This window comes from Aotus nancymaae, unplaced genomic scaffold (genome assembly GCF_030222135.1).
Source record: "Aotus nancymaae isolate 86718 unplaced genomic scaffold, 86718_ANA_hifiasm-v0.15.2.pri h1tg000057l, whole genome shotgun sequence".
Classification (NCBI taxonomy): Eukaryota; Metazoa; Chordata; class Mammalia; order Primates; family Aotidae; genus Aotus; species Aotus nancymaae.
The window spans coordinates 67,706,374-67,717,221 of record NW_026988471.1 but is presented as its reverse complement, the minus strand read 5'-3'; positions in this window follow the sequence as shown (position 1 = coordinate 67,717,221).

Below are 10,848 nucleotides of genomic sequence, written 5' to 3'. Positions count from 1 at the left end.
CAACCCTTTATTTTTAGCCTATGTATGTCCTTGCACATGAGATGGATATCCTGAATACAGCACACTGATGGGCCTTGACTTTTTATCCAATTTGCCAGTCTGTGTCTTTTGATTGGGGCATTTAGCCCATTTACATTTAAGGTTAATATTGTTATGTGTGAATTTGATCCTGCCATTTTGATGCTAGTTGGATGTTTGCCTGTTAGTTGATGCATTTTTTTTTCATTGTGTCGATGGTCTTTACCATTTGGTATGGTTTTGGAGTGGCTAGTACTGGTTGTTCCTTTCCTTGTCTAGTGCTTCTTTCTGGAGCTTTTGTAAGGCAGGCCTGGTGGTAACGAAATCTCTCAGCAATTGCTTGTCCATAAAGGATTTTCTTTCTCCTTCGCTTATGAAGCTTAGTTTGGCTGGATATGAAATTCTAGGTTGAAAGTTCTTTTCTTTAAGGATGTTGAATATAGGCCCCCACTCTTTTCTGGCTTGTAGGGTTTCTGCTGAGAGATCCACTGTGAGTCTGATGGGCTTCCCTTTTTGGGTAACCCGACCTTTCTCTCTGGCTGCTCTTAGCATTTTTTCCTTCATTTCAACCCTGGTGAATCTGATGATTATGTGCCTTGGGGTTGCTCTTCTTGAGGCATATCTTTGTGGTGTTCTCTGTATTTCCTGGATTTGAATGTTGGCCTGCCTTGCTAGGTTGGGGAAGCTCTCCTGGATAATATCCTGAAGAGTGTTTTCCAGCTTGGATTCATTCTCTCTGTCACATTCAGGTACACCTATCAAACACAGATTAGGTCTTTTTACATAATCCCATATTTCTTGGAGGCTTTGTTCATTTCTTTTCACTCTTTTTTCTCTATTCTTGCCTTCTCATTTTATTTCATTGAGTTGTTCTTCGACCTCTGATATCCTTTCTTCTGTTTGGTTGATTTGGCTATTGAAACTTGTGTATGCTCCGGGAAGTTCTTGTGCTGTGTTTTTTTGGTTCTATGAAGTTGTTTATATTCTTCTCTAAGTTGTTTATTCTAGTTAGCATCTCATCTAACCTTTTTTCTAGGTTCTTAGTTTCTCTGTATTGGGTTAGTACGTGTTCTTTTAGCTCTAAGAAGTTTGTTATTACCCACCTTCTTAAGCCTGTTTCTATCAATTCATCAGATTCATTCTCCATCCATCTTTGATCCCTAGCTGGTGAGGAGTTGTGATCCTTTGGAGGAGGAGCGGCTTCATGGTTTTTGGTGTTTTCATCCTTTTTGCACTGGTTTCTTCCTATCTTGGTGGCTTTGTCTACCTGTGGTCTTTGCAGTTGGTGACTTTCAGATGGGGTCTCTGAGTGGACGTCCTTTTTGTTGATGATGAAGTTATTTCCTTCTGTTTCTTAGTTTTCCTTCTAACAGACAGGCCCTCTGTTGCAGGACTGCTGGAGGTCCACTCCAGACCCTGCTTGCCTGGGGATCACCCTTGGGGTCAGCAGAACAGTAAGGGTTGCTGCCGGTTTCTTCTTCTGTTATCTTCGTCCCAGAAGGGTACCTGCCACATATTTACCTGAGCTGTCCTTTATAAGGTGTCTCTTTGGGTATATGGGGTCAGGGAGCTGTTTGAGGAGACAGTCTATCCCTTATAGGAGCTCAAGTGCTGTGCTAGCAGCTCTGTGGTGCTGTGCAGAGATGCTGGGCATGTACTTTTAGGTCTGCTGCAGCGTCACTCATAACTGCCTCTTTTCCCAGGTGCTCTGTCCTAGGAAGGTCGGCTTTATTTATAAGTTCCTGTCATGCTGCTGCCTTTTTTCATAGATACCCTGCCCTGCACAGAGTAGTCTAGTCACAGTCTGCCAGCAGAGGTGGTCCTGAACCGCCGCAGGCTCTGCCCAGCTGCTGTGTGAACTGCCTTGGTAGTGGTGGTTGCCCTTCCCCCCACTGAGCTGGAATGTCCTGGGTCCAGCTGTGCTTTCTGGGAAACTCTCAATCCAGAGCATTTCAGATTGCTTGTTTTGTGGGGGTGGTACCGGCCAAGCCAGATTGCCTGGCTCCCTGTCTCTGCCCCCTCCCTTTTAGTTGAATAGGCGGCTCTGTCTCCCAGGCATTCCAGATGCCAGTTGAGATGGCTGCCCAGATTTGTGTGAGTTTCTGTGTGCCAAGCAGGTATTGGCTGAAACCGCTGTGCTGAAAACTCCTGGTGCTTTTCGGCCTCAGAATCTCCTGGTCTGTGGGCAGTGAAAATTTATTTGGAAATGCGGTGGGCACTCACCCTCTGCATTGTTCTTGCTGGGAAATGCACTCCGGAGCTGTTCCTATTCTGCCATCTTGGATGGGGATCTTCTTTAATGATTTAAATTTACTTAAAATTAAAATTTATTTCTTTAATGATTGGTGAGTTTGAACGTATTTTGACATATTTCTTAACCAGTTTTCTTCATTCCACAGCTAAACTTTTCCTTTTACCTAGTGTTCATATTTTTCTGGCTAATTTGTTGGAATTCTATATATTATGCTCAATCCATTGTCTTATGCTATGAATAGTTTTTCCAGTTTGTTTATCTTTTAACTTTTTAAAAATATTACATTTTGTTGTTAAAAAAGTTTACATTTTTATTTAGTCAACTCTGTCAGTCTTTTCCTTTGTGGCTTCTTTACTTAGGTGCATCATGCTTAGAAGTGGTTTCTCCATGTCCAAATTATTAAAAGGTTTCATTGGCAAAGTCACTGTCATTTTTTGGCCTAGTCTAATGTAACTGCCAAGGGAAGGAGAAAAGGTAGAGGGAAAAGGAAAGTGTTTTCTATTTCTGTCTCTTCCTTGGACTATCCTAGACCAAGTTCACATCATCTGAGCCTGGAAGAAGTTTAAAGCTTTACTTTCTCTGGAGATTTCTCCTGGAAAACCTCTCAATCTGCAGTTCCTGTGACATGAGGCCTGGCTGCTTCCTCCTGCAAAGCCCAGAGAACCTGCAGTCCAGCCAGGCTCCTCTGTGCTAACGTCCCCTTATGCCTCTAGGCAGTCTTATTGGAGTGTCCCGTTGTGGTTATCTATCACTGTGTAACAAACCACATCCAAACAGTGCTTTCAACAATAGCAATAATTTATTTTGCTCATGAATCTTAGGGTTGATTGGGCTTAGGGAGAAGATTCTCCCTTAAGATCTCATACCATCTGATGGTAACAGGGATGTCATCATTTTGAAGGCACCTGGGTTGGGGCTTCTTAGGTCTCTTTGCCTGTTCCCTTCACACTGTCTCTCTCATGGCTACCTCAGGGTAACCAGAATTTCTGTTCAGGAGACAAACAGAGAGAGAGAGAGTGGGGGAGAGAGAGAGAAAGAAAGAGAGAGAGAGAGAGAGAGAGAGAGAGACTGTATTGCCTTTTATTACCTAACCTTGAGAGACATGCAGCATTCCTTTCTCCTGGCCCCATATGGTAGGAGTGAGTCACAAGGCCAGCTTATAATCAGGAGGAGGAGAATTAGACTTCACCTCCTGATGGGAAGTGTGCTGATGAATTTTCAGACATCTTTGAAAACTCCCACAGATAAATTGTAGGAATCCACCAAATGGATTCTCTCTCTTCCATGCACTGCCTGTGCAGGGTCTATAGGAAACACCCCTATCTTCCTTGCCCTGATGAACCAGAAGGGTGCAAGCCAGTCCCTGCTCAAAAATAGCTTCTCTTCTTCGCTCCTCCACCAGACCAGGCTGCCAGTCTCTCTCTTGACCTCAGAATTCAGAGTGGGCTCAGACTTGAGTCCTCTATGCCCCCTCTACTCCCAAATGTAGAAACACATATCAAATTATCGCAGGGGTATCATTTGAATAACTTTTCCTACACCTGAAGTAAAGGACAGGCATTCCTCCTTCCCTCCCCTAAATTCCAATGATCAGCATTTGGCTAAGTAAATTAAGATTCACCCAAAAATGAATTTGTTGACTAAAATCAAGGTTTGAAAAATACTTGTAGGCATAGAAAATATTCCTTAATGGGATAACAATTTTTCTTAAGTCGAATCATGACAGGTTTTTAAAACTTGGTGACCCAAGGTGGCTGAATGATGTATTTAAGTGAGAGCCAAAAGTCCCTTTCAGTTCCTTTGGTTTACTAGTATATTTTAAAGCTGTATTTGGAATGCTTGCACTTTGGACAGAGTAATCACAGAAAAATTAAGTAACTTAACTAAAGTCACTTTTCAATCAGAGAAAGGATTAATCACAAGATCTGGATTTCTCAACTTCTAGTATTAAAACTCAACCTTTTGCAATGAAAACTATATTTGGAATTCTTGCACTTTGGACAAAGGAATCACAGAAAAATTAACTTAACTAAAGTCACCTTTCAATCAGTGAAAGGATTAATCACAAGATCTGGATTTCTCAACCTCTGGTATTGAGACTTAACCTTTCGCAATGAAGGTGTTTCAGTGAAATTTTTTTGAAGATTTGCCTCAATACCTTTTCTGTCTCAATGAGGCAGAAAATAAATAACAAAGAAAAATTTTCAGATTCTACTAGATAATATTCTGCTTTTCTAAACTTTCAGGAGTATACTTGAACAAAAACTGGATTTTTAACAAATAAATGCTGCCAAGAAATATTATTTAATAAGTAGAGATCCACATGATGCAGCAGAATGTAATTTGCTTGAGGAGCTGCAAAGTGAGAAGCAAAGTGCTTTTGATACAACCCAGGGCATGGTGTTGAAAAGCTGTGTGTGACGTTAAGTAAAGGGTGAAGGCAGTGTGGATTTGCACAGCAAGTACAGTAACCAAGTCCCATTATCTATCACCTTTGGGTTTGTTGTGTTTTGCCATGACAACTGCTTATCTTTGGTAGATGTTTTAGGATCCACAGCTGTCACTTGAGTAAGTGACTTTCCTTAAGTGACTTGACAGACAAAGACCAAATACAAAACTTGAGCAGCAGAGCCAGAGATTTCCATATGGGAGATATTATGAGGTTTGTTAGAACTGCTATTTCCATGGGCATACAACTGATATAGAAAAAGACACAGTGGCCAATACTGGTTACTCTGAACTCTGATATTCACCAAAAAGATGAGGTTACTCAACCACCTACAGCTAATTTGAACCCTTTAGAGCTATTACAAGTGCTATTACTGATAGGACAACTTAAAATCAGTAATAGGAAGGTTGAAATGTTTGCCTGTAATTCCTGTGCTCCAGGCAAATTAAACCAACCTGAAGTCGCAATGCCAGATTACAGAGTCTTCTATACCATCTCATCCTGTATGGCCATCTTGTTGTCCATCAACACAGCCCTAGTTCCTGTCTCCTTCTTAGACCATCCAAGGATCCCAGGGTTCTCTTGAGCTTCCTAGAACAGAATGGCAACCCAGGGGCCAAGCAACATAAAAAAAGGAAAGTTGCCCGGGGACCATTGGACAGCTCAGGCCTCAGCCTGGACAGCTCAGGCCATAGCAGCAGCTATGAAGTTCCGGACAATTGTTGCCATAATGGAGTTCAGACCTGTGTGTGCCAGATATTCCAATTTTTAAGATAAACTAGAAATACGGAATTTAAAAGTTTTTGAATTTTTCCATCTGGTTATAGAAAGTGTTTACATGCTGGGAAGTATAAATAATGCCCATTGTGAGTCAAATTTGGCTCCAACACTACCCGTTTACCCTCTCTGGCCTTGAAATTAGTGCCAATACTGGGAGAATCACATTCCTTTTGACTGAGACTAGGGCCTTTTCCACTAAGCCCATAATCCTGCCAATATTGCTGAGAGTTGGAACTGTTCCTTCTGGCTCATTCGTCCGTTTAATGTGCAGCTGCCTTTCTTGGTTAAGACAGATCAAAAGTTGCATTGGGTGCCTCCTTCCTCCCTCATTCTGGGGCAATGTATATCTGTTTCCTGTTGACACAGAACCAACAGCATCCTTGAAGTTCTCAAAGAACTGCCCTTGATCCTAACATTGTTCCTATAGCCCAACATTAGAATGGGACTTTCTTCAACAAAGATACCCTCTGTTTCAATGGTTTTCAAGCTAGTTTGTGCATCAGAATCATCCGAAGAGTAATTTAAAAGCTCGATTCCCTGGTCTCACCCGGGAGAATGAGATGTAGTCAAATGGGTATGATGTAGAGCAGCAGTTCCCAGATGTTTTATTCTCAGAAGCTCTTTATCTCCTTAAAAATCACTTACCCCAAAGAGCAAGTGTTTATGTGTGTTGTATCTGTTGCTATTTACCATATTAGGAATTAAAACTGAAAATTAAAATATCTATGTATTAATTCATTCTAAAATTAACAAACTCATTGCACATTAATATAAATAACAGTTTTGAGAATGATATGTTTTTTCAAAACAAAATTAGTTTCATGAGAACAGTGGCATTGCTTTACAATTTTGTAAATCTCATCAGTGTCTGACTTAATATAAGATACCTGGGGGCCAGGCGTGGTGTCTCATGCCTATAATCCCAGCACTTTGGGAGGCCAAGGCAGGCAGATAATGAGACCACGAGTTTGAGACCAGACTGGCTAGCATGGTGAAACCCATCTATACTAAAAATACAAAAAATTACCCAGGCATGGTGGTGTGCACCTGTAGTCTCAGCTACTCAGGGGGCTGAGGCAGGAGAATTGCTTACACCCAGTGAGTAGAGGTTGCAGTGAGCCAAGATTGTGCCATTGCACTCCAGCCTGGTGACAGAGTGTCAAAAAACAACAAAGAAAAGGACACCTGAATTGCCCTATCTGCTTTGCATTCAATGCTTTGCAATATGTTGTTTTGGTTGAAGTATATGATAAAAACTAGGCTTCACACAAATTTGTGACTGAAAAAGGAAATCATATTTTAGTCACCTGTTCAGATAATTGTGAATATTCTTCTTTGACACTACACTAAAACTTAATGAATGGTAGTTTCTTCAATGTTAGTTGGAAGAGAAAATCTAAAATCTTTTAGTAAACTCTTTGTAATTTGTTATATTAAAAGCCATTGGTCTTGTACTTTTAATGAATCTTTTACCCAAGCATAATTCTATAACATCATATATTTGTCATTTTGAAAATGTTTGTCATCAGACCTAAATGTTGACATATTTCATCAAACAATATTATCACATATCTGGAAAACTGTTGTATACTCAGTGAGAGAATGGTATCGATACAAGCAAATAATGTCCTGGCATTATAGTTTTGACCTCTGTGGACTCTCTGGTCTATAGAGCCTTCCCCAGCGAAAAAAAACAGACTCTTTCCTGTAGGTGTATAAAACTAGATTCAGCTTCAGACTGTGCTATTAACTAGCTAAGACACCTTAAGAATGGTTCTTTATCTTTCTACAATTCATTTTCTCAACCGTAAATTAAAAGTGTTGAACATCAGTTGTTGTTTATCAAGGGAGCACAATTAGCAATTGAAGCAGAAAAAGTTGCTGTTGTGAGGGACTGTCCCTCACGTTACATTATATTTATTATTCCTGGCTTCCCTAAATATCAGTAGCACCACACTCCACCCTCAAACACTGTAAAAACCCAGAGCCCTCAAGAGAACTCTTTGGAGGGAGCTATTACCTCTAGTTGAGACCCATTGGACAAAAGGAATTTTAAGTTTCTTTTCATTTCTGAAGCCAATTCTATTAAAATAGGATAAATGACTACTTTGAAAGCTATTGAAAGCACTTTGAATTTCTCTTTTGCTGTGTGTGTGTGTGTACATCTACTTAGGTATTATAGATGTCCTTAAATACATTTGATTGGACAAATGTTTGTGACCACATGGAAAGTAATAAATTAGAAGAGCTGGGAGTTGGATTAGGGAAAATAAAGCAGATATAGGAAACAACCCTCACATTTTCCTGGACACATAGTTGCAAATTAAGAATTCTTGAAATCTTTATTAGTTGATAGTGCTTTGCACATTCCCTTGTTCAGCTGACCAGAGGTGTCGAAAGGAAGAGATAAGGTCTCCCTAGCCTGCCAAGCTTCAGGAAAACTAGATGGCCATGAGCTGGTCCCTCAGCCCTGACTCCCCCCACTCTTGAAAGGGCTGTGTAGCTCAGAGGGTAAAAGCCTGAGCTGGATCCAGTCTGCCTGGGTTTGAATGCCAGCGTTGCCACTTCCTGGCTGCATTTCCTTAGAAAATCACTTCCCCTCTCTGTGTCTGAGTTCCCTCATTTGCTTACTGAAAGGAACAAAAGCACTGACTTTATGACTTACAATGAAGATTAAATGTGTTGATGCATTCAAGGTACTTGGAACAATGTGTGTCAATGGATAAGGAAGCAATAAATGTCAAGGAATAGCATTCCTAAGTGAAGGCGGGAAGCCCTGCCCCCCTTCACTGAAAACCCTGGTTTACCTTTCCCTGTTACATACTTTATTTCTTTTCCCATAAGGCTGAACATGAGGCTGAGTTTTATCTTACTCTTATGTGTACACATGAGTTGTTGGTTATGATTCAGGGAAGCATCATTTTATAACCCTGCAGGGCATCAGGAAGGACGCCCTCCTGATGCAATTCCCAGTGAAGGCAAAGACATTTCCCAAAGCCTAGTAGACTCCAACAGAGCTGGCACACCAGAATTTGCAGAGTTGGAACACACACATTTTTAAATGTGGTTTGCCTGAAATGGTCTCCTTTGGCAATGAATGTACGATAGAAAAAGGCCGAAATGAAATTCCCAAGATTTTTAGTTTGGCAATGACTAGTGAGAAAATAATTCTCACTAGTCATTAAAAAAACATAAGACCATCCTTGACAAGACTTTTCCACAGGAAGCATTTGAAAAAGTTTGGAGGTAAATTCTGGAGGAGGACTGCCTCTTCTAAATGTGGCAGTTTCCACAAAGGGCATATCTTCTGTCTTGTGTAAAAAAAAAAAAAGTTTGCTATACATTAGTATATTCTGCTCTTTGCAGAACCTCCTTCTGAACTCCAGAGAATTTTCACTTTCACATCACCAGATAAATGAGGGTGGTAGGAAGATAAGAAAGCAGGGGCTCCTACTTCTTGAGTTAATTGTGGACCTATTTGGCTTGGCTTCCGGCTGACTCACAGATTCTGAGAGAATTCCAACAAATGAGTATATTCCATCAGCAGTGCAGAGATAAGTGAAGGTGACCTCATGGTAAAGCTTCTGTATGTTTGTGTATCTCTGAATAAACACTCTCCAGTGGGCCTTCTTGGTCTGAGTTTCTCATTTTTCTTCCTAAGTGTTCCTGACACTTGCTGCTCCTTCCTTAAGATTCTACTAATGACTGATTTAAGGACTGAGTGTAATTAGCAAGATGACTTCAGGGTCACTTCCAACCATGTGAGTGTACAAATTTATGTATTTTGTAGAACTGAAAATGGCTTCAGAATTCATCTAGTTCAACCCTTTTATTTTCAGAAACCAGAAAGGCTAAATGAACTTCTGAGATCAGAAAACACTTTCAGGCAGGGCTGGGTTCAGAACTCCCAAATCATAACCCTTTCTATAACTTACTCTAAGGTTCTTGAAATTGGGGTCCATGTGCTCCCCTGGGTTGGCCACGTATACAAGGCACACAGAAGTTACAGGACATAATTTGAAGCATGTTCTTACAGCTTCCAGTTCACACTAAGGCCAGTGCTCAGGTGATTTTCATATCAACATACCACTGATTCCTCAGCTCCCAGAACAGTATCTGGCATAGTAGGCAATCAATAAATATTTGTTGAATTAATGAGTGTTAAAAATAAAATATGATGATTTCATCAAAGACTTTAGCTTGCAATGGGATCTTCTGCCATTGGAGATATCAGCCAATATATTTGAGAAAATCATGGTGAAGCTAAAACCAGGGTTCTCCAAGAAGCAGCTATACTGTGGCCATGTGCCTCATCTGAAAATCTCTCTACACATTTCCAAGGACAAATGTGTTTTGAAATTGGACAAATAATAAAATTGCATCTTTCGTTTCTTTCCCTGGAACATAATTCCTCCTCTTCCCACCCATTATGGGCATTCCCTACTTGTATAATTTTTATTTTTAATTTCATTTTTCCATAAGCTATTGGGGTACAGGTCGTATTTGATTACATGAGTAAGCTCTTTAATGGTGATTTTGGTGTACCTATCACCTGAGTAGTATACACTGTACCATATTTATAGACTTTTATCCCTCGCTCCCCACCCATTCTTCCTCCAAACCCCCAAAGTCTATTGTATGATTCTTATGCCTTTGCACCCTCATAGCTTAGCTCCCACATATCAGTGAGAACATACGATGTTTGGTTTTCCATTACTGAGTTACTTCACTTAGAATAACAGTCTCTAATCTCATCCAGGTCACTGCAAATGCTGTTAATTCATTCCTTTTTAACTACTTACATAATCTTTTCTTATCACTTCCACAGTAAGCCTTCCTTGAACCCCTAGACTAGGTTAAGTCTTACAGGTATATGCTCCACTGGACCCTGACTTTCTTCTTTATAACACTCAACACATTTGATTAATATGCCTTCCTGGCTAGAATGTAAGTTTCTTTCATGCGGCATGACCCATGCTGTTCTCATGCATTGCCTGATATCCCTATGGTTTTGACCAGGACCTGAAACATGATAGGTACTCAATGAATAGCACTTAATAAAACAGAATTTAATCACCTGTGCTAATCATAGTAGCAATTGGAGGGAACTGGTGGATCCTGCTCCAGTCTGCAAACAATGGTGCTCTGCCTGCCAGAGTATCAGCAGCTCATTTCACACCAGATACTGGACAGTATCTCTTGCGTCTTATTTCCAGGTGCTGAAACAGCTACAGGTCCCTGAGTCTTCTTTTTTTTTTTTTTTTTTTTTTTTTGAGACGGAGTTTCGCTCGTTACCCAGGGTGGAGTGCAATGGCGCAATCTCGGCTCACCGCAACCTCCGCCTCCT